At 48.4% G+C, this 12,861-nt stretch overlaps 1 protein-coding gene across 1 annotated transcript in view; it reads right to left on the minus strand.

Annotated features, from left to right (window-relative positions):
• Nucleotides 1–12,861, minus strand: part of TMEFF2 (transmembrane protein with EGF like and two follistatin like domains 2) — a 299,702-nt gene that overhangs the window by 221,457 nt on the left and 65,384 nt on the right. The window lies entirely within an intron of this gene.

Raw genomic sequence — 12,861 nt, forward strand, 5'->3', positions numbered from 1 at the left:
TCTCAGGGGAAGCCACAAAATTAGTGACTCAAAGAGAATCCTTTGCTGTAATTTATGCAGACTTCGAAAGCCTTTGATTAAAAAAAACAACACACCCCAATCCTTCAGAAGATGATGAAGGATGAAGGAATCTGAATTTTGGCACGAGTGTTTGAAGCATGGATTAGTAAACGGGGAGGAGGTGAACAAGGGACAGGGCTAAGTGCTCGTCCTTAAAGGAGCAAAAACCAAAATTCATAATTACGGAGTTAGCGTTACGTATTCGGGGCTCTGTAGTGAGGGAGGGATTCAGCCCTGGGCCTTTGGGATCCATCTTTTGTTGAGCACCGCTCCACAACCAGCCAGGAAATGTTGCCTTGCTTAAATTATGAGGATAAATGGAAGTGCAAAAGTTTACAACAGCAGTAGTCAATTCCACGGGGGGCTCTTTCCGGGTTTCAGAGGAACACAAGCAAAATCGCAGTACAGAGAACAAAACTATTGAACACGGAACAAGGCAACTGAGAAAGAACCAAATGTTCTACAGATCCTTGATTACACCCCTTCCTGAGTTCCTTGGATGTCTCTTATTATATACATTAAGCTAGTAGGAAAGGCCGCTTTCTAAATGAGCTGTGGAAAGGCGAGGGGAAGGCGGAAGGGAACTCGCAGAGCAGGATGGGCCAGCCAGCCAAGTGGCCAGGAGACCGGGGAATGCGGCACACCCACGGTGGAACATGCCCAGATGGCCTCCCACGCTCATCCGGAGTTCAGGAAGCCTAAGAGTGCAACAGTTCTGGATGGCTGCACCCAGTCTCCCACAGCGGAACTGAGTGCGTCTGGATGGCTTCCCCCACTATCCTGGCTCTCCTCCTGCCAGCTCCTCCTCCTCATGCCAAGTGCTGGGAAGCAGCATGGGGGAGGAGGGAGAGAAGGAGAAGGAGGATGGTGGCAGGGAAGAGCCTCTGATTGGCCCTCAGTGGGGAAGTGCCCTCTCCTTATTGGGGGCATGTCCCCAGTGAGGGCCAGACAGAGGCATGGCACATAGATGCCATGCTTAACCCTTACCTCCCCTTTCCCCCTTCTCACTGCTCCTGAATTATGTCACCCCAATTATCACTTATGCCAATTATCACTTATCCTCAACTTCTCGTGGAGGAGCCCCTGAAACTGTCAGGTTTTGAGGACCCCCGGAAGTGATGTCAGCTGGCCATGCCTCCCTGCCATGCCCCTCGGAAGTGACATGTCACCAGAAGTGACATCACCCCCACCACCCCCCGTCTTTACTACTACTATGGCAGCTCTGCCTCATTTAGATTGGAAAGAAGGGCAGGAGCTGAGAGTCAGCCCAGATTCCCCATAATACACCATAAATAACTCCTTTACTTTGACTTTTACACCTGCAGCCTGCCCACTGAGCCATCTGTGCAGAGGCAGCCAGTTCCTTAGCTGGTGGCCAAGCCCAATAAGGTAGGAGGGGATAGGCTGCGGACCCCCTCCAGAGCTCCCATGGACGCCGAGGGGTCCATGGACCCCTGGTTGGGAACCCCTGCTGTAGACAAGCACCCAAAATGGGTAAATAGATAGAAACTGCTTCTGTACGCCACAAAAATTAATGTATCAGTCGCACCTGGATTTGAGCCACTGAGTGATGCAGAGTGTTAGACTGGATAGGCCATTGGCCTGATCCAACATGGCTTCTCTTATTTCTGGGCCAGTGATGCTTTATATCCCTGGTGCTTAGGTGGCAATAGCGGGAGGCTTTCTGAAGTTCTGGCCCTTCTGGTGGACCTCCTGATCACCCCTGGGTTTTGGCCACTGTGTGACACAGAGTGTTGGACGGAACGGACCACTGACTGGATCACAAAGGGCTTCTCTTGTGGTTTTATGTCTGGGGCAGTGATGGTCTGTATTTGTGGTTCTTGGGGGGCAACAGTGGGGGGATTCTGGAGTTCTGGCCCTGCTAGTGGACCTCATGATGGCCCCTGGGTTTTGGCCACTGTGTGACACAGAGGGTTGGACTGGATGGGCCATCGGCCTGATCCAACATGGTTTCTCTTAGGGTCAGATGATGGTGCTCAGAACAGCCACAGGCAGTTCCCACACCTCTGGATATCACTGGCCGTCTTCAAGCAAAGGCTGGATACACACTTTTCTTGGATGCTTTAGGATGCTTAGGGTTGATCCTGCATTGAGCAGGGGGTTGGACTAGATGGCCTGTGTGGCCCCTTCCAACTCTATGATTCTATGATTCTATGCTCTAACTAGGAGCCTCTGTCGGGCATCTTCCCCACTTCCTCTAAAACAGAACCACCAGTGTGCTGCAAAAACCAAGCCATACAAAGTGAAATTTTGATGACGCTTAGAAATCCCTCCTCAGCTAGGGTCACAGACACAGGGAAAAGGTTGAAATTAATGAACCATTCATCAAAACGTATCACAGTCTAGACATGACACATCCACTGAAAGGTATCATTCTTCTAACAGCTGCCTGAAGGGTTCTAGAGGGCAGAAGAGTTAAAACTGCAGAAATGGCAAGTTAAAAATTCCTACCAGTCTCTAGACGTTAGCTACGGACAGGTTGCCAACTGTGGCAAAATACCTGGATGTGGATCCTCGGGAGGAGGGTTGCAGGAAAGATGGGATCACCCTCAAATCCCTCCTCCAAACAAAGCCATTTTCTCGGTAGAACTGATCTCTGTTTCCTAGAGACCAGTTCTAATTTTGGGAGACCTGATGGTTGGCAACCCTAAAACAGGAAGACGAAAATCTGGCCTTTGTACCCCACTTTTCTCTACCCGAAGGAGTCCACAACAGGCACCCCGTGAGGGAGGTGGGGCTGAGAGTGCTCTGACAGAACTGCTCTTTGAGAACAGCTCTACGACTAACCCAAAGTCACCCAGCTGGCTGCATGTGGAGGAACGGGGAATCAAATCCGGCTTTCCAGATCAGAGGTCCCCACTCCTCCAGAGCTTGCAACCAGCCGAGGACACCAATTCCTAGGCTGCTTCTGGAAACCTCCTTAAAGGGCTGGCTCTGAAATGCAAACCCTCCTTGCAGGGAAGCAGCCTTCAGAATAGAACATCCAAGCGCCGGAACCTATAATGAAGTCCATAATTCTTGTCCCCCCCCCCCCACTCCTCCCCGAGAGCTCATGATTTGACGCACAAAGCCGCACACAAAACATGTGCTGGCGCTCCCGGAATGTGCATTGTTTCTGCAAAAGGTTAAATGGGCCTGGGTGACACGACAGCCGCTCCGAAAAAACCTCGTAATAAGGGCAGATAATAATGCGTCCTTGCTTCCTGCTTCTTCCCCCAGTCAGCATTAAGGAGAATTACTGCCTGCGCTTTAATACATCTTAGTTCAATTGCATGTAGCCTTATTGTTTTCTAATTACCAGCAGGGCCCTTGGATCTGCTTCCCCCACACACACACCCGTCTTCGCCGCTTCCGTGGCTTCTAACACCGCAGCAAGATTGGGCCGCGGCAGGCAGATTTCTCAGGCAGTAAGCAGTTTGCCCGAGACTCTTGTATCCCCAAGGCGCTTATCAGCAGATGCTCCACTAAAGCCACTTTTACAAAAAGGCTTCCATTGTGCTGTATGTTTTGTAATGTAATAAACCGCCTGGATTAAGCCGGGGCGCGCGTGGGGAGGGGGGAGTGTTGGCGGTGTTGAAATATGCAAAGGAGGTGCGAATCACCGGCTGCTTCGAATGAATAGTTCTATTGAGAAATGACGGTCAAGAGGAGAGGAGAGAGATAGCCCTAACTGGTTAACTGCGGAAGGGCATCAGAGAAGAGGAGCAGGAAGTCTCCAGCAGAGTCAATCAGGACACAGGAGGAGATTATTTGAAAAACATCAGGAAGTTGCTAATTTGAGCGTTGCTAAAGACACATCTCCCCCCAATCCCCTCTGCAGGATATCCTTTGTATGCTGTTAAATCATGTACACCAGGGGTAGTCAACGCGTGGTCCTCCAGATGTTCATGGACTACTATTCCCATGAACCCCTGCCAGCAAATGCTGGCAGGGGCTCATGGGAACTGTAGTCCACGAACATCTGGAGGACCACAGGTTGACTACCCCTGATGTACACTACAGATCCTCCATATCCCAACAGGGGGAAGTGTCAAAGCCAATAAACTCCTAGAGATTCACGAATGAGGATGTCCCCATCATCGAAGCAACAGCAGCCAGCCTATCTGGCTTAGGCATGCATCACTCAGAACTGGAAGGGACCACCAAGGGCCATCCAGCCCAACCTCCCACCTTCTCAGGGACTGAGAAATCATATACTCTTGACAAGTGCTCCTTCAATCTTCTCCTAAAAAACTTCCAGTGAAGGAGACTCCAACACCTTCTGAAGTAGCATGTTTCATCCACAAAGAGCCCTCACCGACAGAAAACACTTTCTGACGCTGAAGTGGAACCTCCTTTCCTGCAATTTGAACCTGTTGCTCCTAGTCCTTGGCTCTAAAGCGGAAGTAAACAAGTTGGCCCTCCTCTTCGACATGCCTGCCTTTCACGCAGTCAAGCACAGCTATTCCATCGCCTCTTGCCCTCCTCTGCTCCAAGCGACACAGACTCAACTCTCTCATCCTCTCCACATAAGGCACGGAGTCCAACCCCTCAACTATCCCAGTCGCCCTTCCCTGAACTTGCTCCAACCTGTCAGTATCCTCCTTGAACTGCAGTGCCCATAACTGGACACAGTATTCGAAATGCGGTCTGACCAATGTGGAATGGAGTAGAACATCCTCCTTGCTCTAGATCAGGAGTAGTCAAAGTGTGGCAGGGGCTGCTGGCAGGGGCTCAAGGGAATTGTAGTCCATGAACATCTGGAGGACCACAGGTCACCCCTGCTCTAGATAATGCAGCCCGATATCACATTAGCCTTCTTAGCCACCATTTCACACTCTTGGCCCATTACCAGAAGGGCCCTTGGATCTGCTTCCCTCCCCAGTTTGGTGTAGTGGTTAGGAGCCAGTTTGGTGTAGTGGTTGGGAGTGCGGACTTCTGATCTGGCGAGTCGGGTTCGATTCTGCATTCCCCCACATGCATCCAGCTGGGTGACCATGGGCTCGCCACGGCACTGATAAAACTCTTCTGAACAAGCAGTGATATCTCTCAGCCTCACCTCCCTCACAGGGTGTCTGTTGTGGGGAGAGGAAAGGGAAGGTGACTGTAAGCTGCTTTGAGCCTCCTTCGGGTACAGAAAAGCGGCCTATAAGAACCAACTCTTCTTCTTCTTCTTCTTCTTCTCCATATTCCACTTATGGTCCACCAGAACTCCTGAGACCTTTTCTCATGTCCTGCTATTTGCATGTACTACATTTTCACCCAAATGCAATACTTTACCCTTTTCCCTATTAAAATCCGTTTTGTTGGCTATGGCCCAGTTTCCCAATCTATCCAGATCTCCTTGAACAGTTGTCCTTTCCTCTGGGCTTATTAGCCACCCCACCTAATTTAGGGCTATCTGCAGAGTCAATCAATATGCCCTCCACTGCCTCATCGAAATCATTAATGTAAGCCCCCGGGGAGGGGGGATAATGAGACTGCGGTGGCTTCCACGCAGGGACAATGCCCTGGTTTGCCTGGATGCAATGCAAAGACTTTTTTTTTAGTAGCCACTGTGGTTTCATAGGAAGGCTCACTCCAAGCTTTACGTTCCCTCCAGCAGAGACCTCAGTGGGATATAAGACTGCAGAGTCTGCCCTCCAAAGCCAGTTTGGTGTAGTGGTTAGGAGTGCTGACTTCTAATCTGGCATGCCAGGTTCGATTCTGCGCTTCCCCACATGCAGCCAGCTGGGTGACCTTGGGCTCGCCACGGCACTGATAAAACTGTTCAGATCGAGCAGTGATATCAGGGCTCTCTCAGCCTCACTCACCCCACAGGGTGTCTGTTGTGGGGAGAGGAATGGGAAGGCGACTGTAAGCCGCTTTGAGCCTCCTTCAAGTAGAGAAAAGTGGCATATAAGAACCAACTCTTCTTCTTCTTCTTCTTCTTCTTCTTCTTCTTCTTCTTCTTCTTCTTCTTCTTCTTCTTCTTCTAAGCAGCTGTTTTCTCTGCGGGAACTGACCTGTGTCATCTGGAGGTTAGGTGTCATTCTGGGAGATCTCCAGTCCCCACCTGGAGGCTGGTAACCCGAGACTACAAGGATTTCCACTGCAAAAGCTGCATGCCGAACAGAAAGCACCTCTAATCTAGGTGCTTCCGAGAGCAACCGTCATGCCCAGCCAGAAAAGGATGAGTTTCTCCCCTTCATTTTCTCTTCTATATTAGGAATTAATCTTAATGTTGGCACTCGTATACCCGCTAGACTTCCACGGATTTCACGGCCCGTCTTCTTGACACAGTCATCTATGCTCTATTAGTTAAAGAACCGTCCTTGGAATTTGCCAGACCAAATCCTCTGCTGTATGTGGGTAAACTAGACAGTGAACCGGGGATTATAAGAATGGCTTCAAGAAGAGATGGGCTATTCCCCCTGCTTTTGCTTTGTTTTGGTGCCCCGGTTTTCACTACCCGGAGGAAGTCCTAACGGAGCTTACAAACACCTTTCCCTTCCTCTCCTCACAACAGACACCCGACTGTGAGGTAGGTGGGGCTGAGAGAGGGGGTAGGGGGATTCCGCATTAAATTTACGGATGACACCAAATTGGAAGGGGTAGCGAACACCACCGAAGATATATTGTTCAGCGAGATCTGAACATGCTGGGAAAGTGGGCAAAGTGAGAAATTTATTGCCTTGCTAGATCAAGGGAATGCTGTGGACATTGTTTACTTTGATTTCAGAAAGGCTTTTGATGAGGTTCCACATGATATTCTTGTTGACAAGTTGGTAAAATGCGGTACGGATCCTTATTCTGTCAGGTGGGTAAATAACTGGTTGGCAGATCGTACACAAAGGGTGCTTGTAAATGGTTCAGCATCCTTTTGGATAAGAGTAATAATTGGAGTGCCCCAAGGATCTGTCCTGGGGCCTGTGTTGTTCAACATATTTATAAATGATTAGGGTGATTAGATGGAGTACTTATTAAATTTGCAGACAATACTAAACTGGGAGGGGTAGCAAACACAACCAAAGACAAGATCAGAATGCAGGATGATCTTGATAGGCTCAAGAAGTGGGCTAAACTGAATAAAATGAAGTTCAATAGGGACAAATGTAAAGTTCTGCATTTAGGTAGGGAAAACCAAATGCACCAAAACGAGATGGGGGAGACTTGTCTTGGCATGTGCATGTGCAAAAAGGATCTAGGAGTCTTAATAGAGCATACATAGAACATGAGTCAACAGTGTGACTTGGTGGCTAAAAAGGCAAATGGGATTTTGGGCTGTATCAAACAGAGTACCATGTCCAGATTGCGGGAGGTGATGCTACCGGTGTACTCTGCTCTGGTTCGGCCTCACTTGGAGTCCTGTGTTCAGTTTTGGGCACCCCAGTTGAAGAGGGATGTAGACAAACTGGAACGTGTCCAGAGGAGGGCAACAAAGATGGTGAGGGGTTTGGAGACCCAGACGTATGAGGAAAGGTTGGGGGAGCTTGGTCTGTTTAGCCTGGAGAGAAGACGACTAAGAGGTGATCTGATAACCATCTACCCACAGAGATGGGGAGGGGGAGAGGGAGTGGAGATGTACCAAAATTGCCACCCCCAACACCCATGTCATCACTTGAGGCTACGTAATGGGAGATGATGCCACCACATGGCTGGGTGCTTTAGGGCAGGTGGGAGTCAAATACTTGAAGGGTTGTCATACAGATTATAGAAGACAGAGCTGATTTGTTTTCTGTTGCCCCAGAGGGTCAGAGTCAGAATAGTTCAGCACTGGAATGGGCTGCCTGAGGAGGTGGGGAGCTCCCCCTCAGTGGCAGTCTTCAAGCAGTGGCTGGACAGATCCTTATCCTGGATGCTTTAGGCTGATCCTGAATTAAGCAGTTGGACTAGATGGCCTGTGTGGCCCTTTCCAACTCTATGATTCTATCTAAAGCACTTCTCCAGTTGAGGTGCAATTCCAAGGGATCCCCAGGTCCCACTGGGAGCCAGGCATCCACAAAGACAGACAGATAGATAGATAAGGGCTGGATGGTGGGGGTAGAGTTTACAGCTCCAGGATGGGAAACTCCTGAAGATTTGGGGATGGAGCCCAGGTAGGACCGGGATTTCAGTGGGGTCCATTGCCACAGAGTTTACCCTCCAAAGCGGCCATTTTCTTCGGGGAGACTGATCCCTGTAGTCTGGAGACAAGCTCTAATTTCAGGGGATCCCCAGGTCTCACCTGGAGGCTGGCCTTCCTAAGATCAGCTGAAATTCCAGGATGGCTGTAGGCCCCACCTGGGGGTTGGCACCCCTCCTGGGAAGTCCAGAATTCATGGCTGCTTTGGAGGTTGCTGGTTCAGAAGGAGCAGCTGAAAGGCAACCCCATTTCCCAGGCTGGTCACGGGAGACAGCTGGCCCTCTCTGATGAAAAGCAGCACAGGAGCCCTGACCTCCAGCAGGAGACCTTAATAAAACTATTCATCACTGCTGCGGATCACATGCCAGGGAGCTTCTCCCCTTCCCTTTCTCTTCCTTTTCTCTTCTGAAAGGAAAAAGACCCAGGAAACCGTGACTGCCTAAGCTAGTGGTTTTTCGCCTGCCGCCTTCTAGCAGTAATAGTATGGAATTAAGGGAATTATGGGGTTTTATTGTGCTTTATTTTTTAATTATTGTAAACCGCTGTGAGCCCAATTGGGAACGGCAGTATAGAAATCTAAGTATACATAAATAAATAAATAAATAGATAGATAGATAGATAGATAGATAGATAGATAGATAGATAGATAGATAGATAGATAGATAGATAGATAGATAGATAGATAGATAGAAAGAAAGAAAGAAAGAAAGAAAGAAAGAAAGAAAGAAAGAAAGAAAGAAAGAAAGAAAGAAAGAAAGAAAGAAAGAAAGAAAGAAAGAAAGAAAGAAAGAAAGAAAGAAAGAAAGAAAGAAAGAAAGAAAACAAAACGGGAGGCCTTCACACACATACAAAGGCAAGGGGTATATAGGTACATATAGAAGGGAAGAGCTGTTTTATTTATACCCCACTTTTCACTGCCCGAAGGAGTCCCAAAGCAGCCTACAAACGCCTTTCCCTTTCTCTCCCCACCACAGTCACCCTGTGAAGTAAGTGGGGCGGAAAGAGGTCTGAGAGGACTACTCTGCAAGGACGACTCTAAGAGAGAACTGAAACTAGCCGTCACCCAGCTGGCTGCATGTGGAGGAGTGGGGAATCAGACCTGGTTCTCCAGATGAGAGGCCACCTGCTGCTCTGAATCATGACACCATGCTGGCTCTGTGTGTATATATGTGTGCGTGTGTGTATACACACACCCACACCCACAAACATAAATACATATGCATATACATAGGCCACCTCATGAGAAGGAAGGACTCCCTGGAGAAGAGCCTAATGCTGGGAGTGATTGAGGGCAAAAGAAGAAGGGGACGACAGAGAATGAGGTGGCTGGATGGAGTCACTGAAGCAGTCGGTGCAAACTTAAATAGACTCTGGGGAATGGTAGAAGACAGGAAGGCCTGGAGGGTCATTGTCCATGGGGTCGCGATGGGTCGGACACGACTTTGCACCTAACAACAACAACTTCTGTTGCTGTAGATGTTCATTGTTGCTGTTCCTAGATTGTATTCTAGATAGATAGAATAGATAAGATAGATAGATAGATAGATAGATAGATAGATAGATAGATAGATAGATAGATAGATAGATAGATAGATAGATAGATAGATAGATAGATAGATAGATAGATAGATAGATAGATAGATAGGCAGGCAGGCAGGCAGGCAGGCAGGCAGGCAGGCAGATATGATAGATATGGATATATACAGGGAGGGAGGGAGGGAGGGAGAGAGAGAGAGAGAGAGAGAGAGAGAGAGAGAGAGAGAGAGAGAGAGAGAGAGAGAATGTCTCTCAAAATAGGGGTGTTTATACACATGTGTGTGTGTGTTTCACTGCAGGGGGTTTGGTTCTTCCACCGTTCAAAGTGACTTCCTCCTGGCCGTCAGCTAAACTCGAGAATCACAAGGCAAGAGTTTTGACTTCAAGCTGCTCAAATTAGTTGCTTCCACAGTGTCTCCACAGTGGGAAATACAATATGAAGGAAATCAATATATATTTTTATAAATGCCACTGTGTACTGACAGACCAACGGTGCTTGCTACATGTTGCCATAAACAGCTGTGATAAGGAACCAGAGGGGACCCAATGATGGAAATCAGGCTCCCACTACCCAAAATCAGCGCAAGGAGCCATTGGCTGGATCTGCCTGCTTGCTGCTCAATTGTGTTCCACCCCTCACCATGCAGGGCTGGCCTGCTTGCAATTAACAGCATGCCGGGCTGAGGATCTGCAGCCTTGCATTTGGGCCGAGAATGCCAAAGTGAGACTCTTGTCACTGCTGATCGGATTACGGGCGATTTTCGGCAAGTCTGAGCAGCGAATTGAAGGAACGTGAATAACATGGACCCATGAAGCTGCCTTCATCAAGGTCAGAGTTAAGGACAAAAGAACATAGAAGTCATGCTGGATCAGGCCCACGGTCCATCCAGTCCAGCACTCTGGGTCATACAGTGGCCAAAACCCAGGGGCCTTCAGGAGGTCCTCCAGCAGGTTTAAGAACATAAGCGAAGCCATATTGGATCAGACCAATGGCCCATCCAGTCCAACACTCTTTGTCACACAGGGGCCAAAACCCAGAGGCCATCAAGAAGTCCACCAGTGGGACCAGAACTCCAGAAGCCTTTCTCTGTGGCCTCCTAAACACCAAGAAGACAGAGTATCCCTGCCCCAGACTGTTCTATCTATTCCGTGAGGCTAAGAGCCATTGATGGACCTCTACTCCAGATGTTCCTCCAATCCCCTGACTATGAATTCCCTGGACTACAGAGATCACTTCCTTCAAGGGAGGAGGGAGGAATGGCTGCTTTTGAGGGAGGACTTTCTGACATCACTCTCTGCTGGGGTCTCGCTGCTCTCCAAACCACACCTTCCCCAGGCAGAGATATCAGTTCAGAGGCCTCATATCAATAAATTTCTGCCCTGGGAATGTACACTTGTCTGGAATGGCATTCTAATAGTATACCTTCCTATTCTGGGCCGAGAAAATAATTAGGGTTCCCAGCTCTGGTTTGGGAAATACCTGGAGATTTTGGGGTGGGGAGAGACATCAGTGAAGCATCTTGCAGCCATTTTCTCCAGATCTCACCTGGAAGCTGGCATCCCTAAATGTAGATGAATGGAGCCAGGGTTTTGTAGCAGTGTGCTCCTTAACGAGGCAGTTTATTGATATGAGGCCTCTGGAATTACATCCTAGCCTTGCACGTCACAAATATTGATTATAACTATTTTCAACGATGAGTGAGAAATCATAGAATCATAGAATCATAGAGTTGGAAGGGGCCATACAGGCCATCTAGTCCAACCCCCTGCTCAACGCAGGATCAGCCCTAAGCATCCAAGAAAAGTGTGTATCCAACCTATGCTTGAAGAAATGTGGGGTACAAATGAATTATATAAATAAGTAATCATTCCCCACCACAGCCATTGGCTATAAAACTGCAGGAAGGAGGAGAGGAAACTCAGCCAAATGGTGTTTTCCAGCTACTTTACTCCATTCTCCTTATTTGCCCTTCTGCCATGGGCACACCAATCTTTAGTAATGCATTTATACACGCTTTCATTCAAATGGCTGCGCATGGGGGCTTTTATCGAGGATTTTGGCAAAAGTGGTATTGCTTGGGAGGTGTTTACAGCCACACTCATGGTGCTCTCCACTGCCCGGCCTATCAATCAGCCACTCAATAAAGGGTTGTTTATTAAAAAATAATGTGGGGAGAAGAAACAGCCTGTGCTGAATTTAACAGTTATTCACACCGAAATAGCACCAAGACAGGTACAAATGTAATTGGGTCAAGACTGCTGTTTACTGTGTGTGTGTGTGTGTGTGTTTAAGAGGACAGAGAAGCAGCAACAATAAATGTAGAACAAATGTGCATTATTGCTGTCACACTCAGATGTCCAGCACCAGGATTCGATGAATCATTAGGCAAAGGACAGTAGAGAAAGAAAATAGATGCCTGACCTTTGGTTTAATTAAGTGGGTGCATTCCCATATACAGTAGACACAGAATATTACAATATGGGCCAGAAAATCTGTCCCTGCTGTGGCTGTTGCTTTTATTCTCTTTCAAAAACCCTCCCTCCCTTCATTGGCATAATTTATCACTCTACATTTGTAGACTTCCGCATTAGTAGAACTCCATGTCTGGGAGGTTATATGAACATGGGAGTGAATGAATGAATGAATGAATGAAGGAATGAATGAATGAATGAATGAAGGAAGGAAGGAAGGAAGGGAGGGAGGGAGGGAGGGAGGGAGGGAGGAAGGAAGGAAGGAAGGAAGGAAGGAAGGAAGGAAGGAAGGAAGGAAGGAAGGATCATAGAATTGGGAGGGTCCTTCTGGGTCATCTAGTCCAACCCCCTGCACTATGCAGGAAACTCACAACCCTATAGCTCTTCCACCCCCTTGAACCTTCACAGAATCAGCCTCTCCGTCACATGGCTATCCAGCCTCTGTTTAAAAATTTCCAAAGATGGAGAACCCACCACCTTCCGAGGAAGCCTGTTATATGCTGAAAGCTATTGCAGGGTCCTCAGCTCATCTGAGAGCTCATTCCACCAAGTCAGGGCCAGGACTGAAAAAGCCCTGGCCCTGGTTGAGGCCAACTGAACTTACCTGATGGGTGGAGTTTGGGGCTGGGAGGGGCTTCAGCAAGGTATAAGGTCATAGAGTCCACCTTCCCAAGCAGAGGGTCACCTGG

This window comes from Paroedura picta, chromosome 2 (assembly GCF_049243985.1).
Source record: "Paroedura picta isolate Pp20150507F chromosome 2, Ppicta_v3.0, whole genome shotgun sequence".
NCBI lineage: Eukaryota > Metazoa > Chordata > Lepidosauria > Squamata > Gekkonidae > Paroedura > Paroedura picta.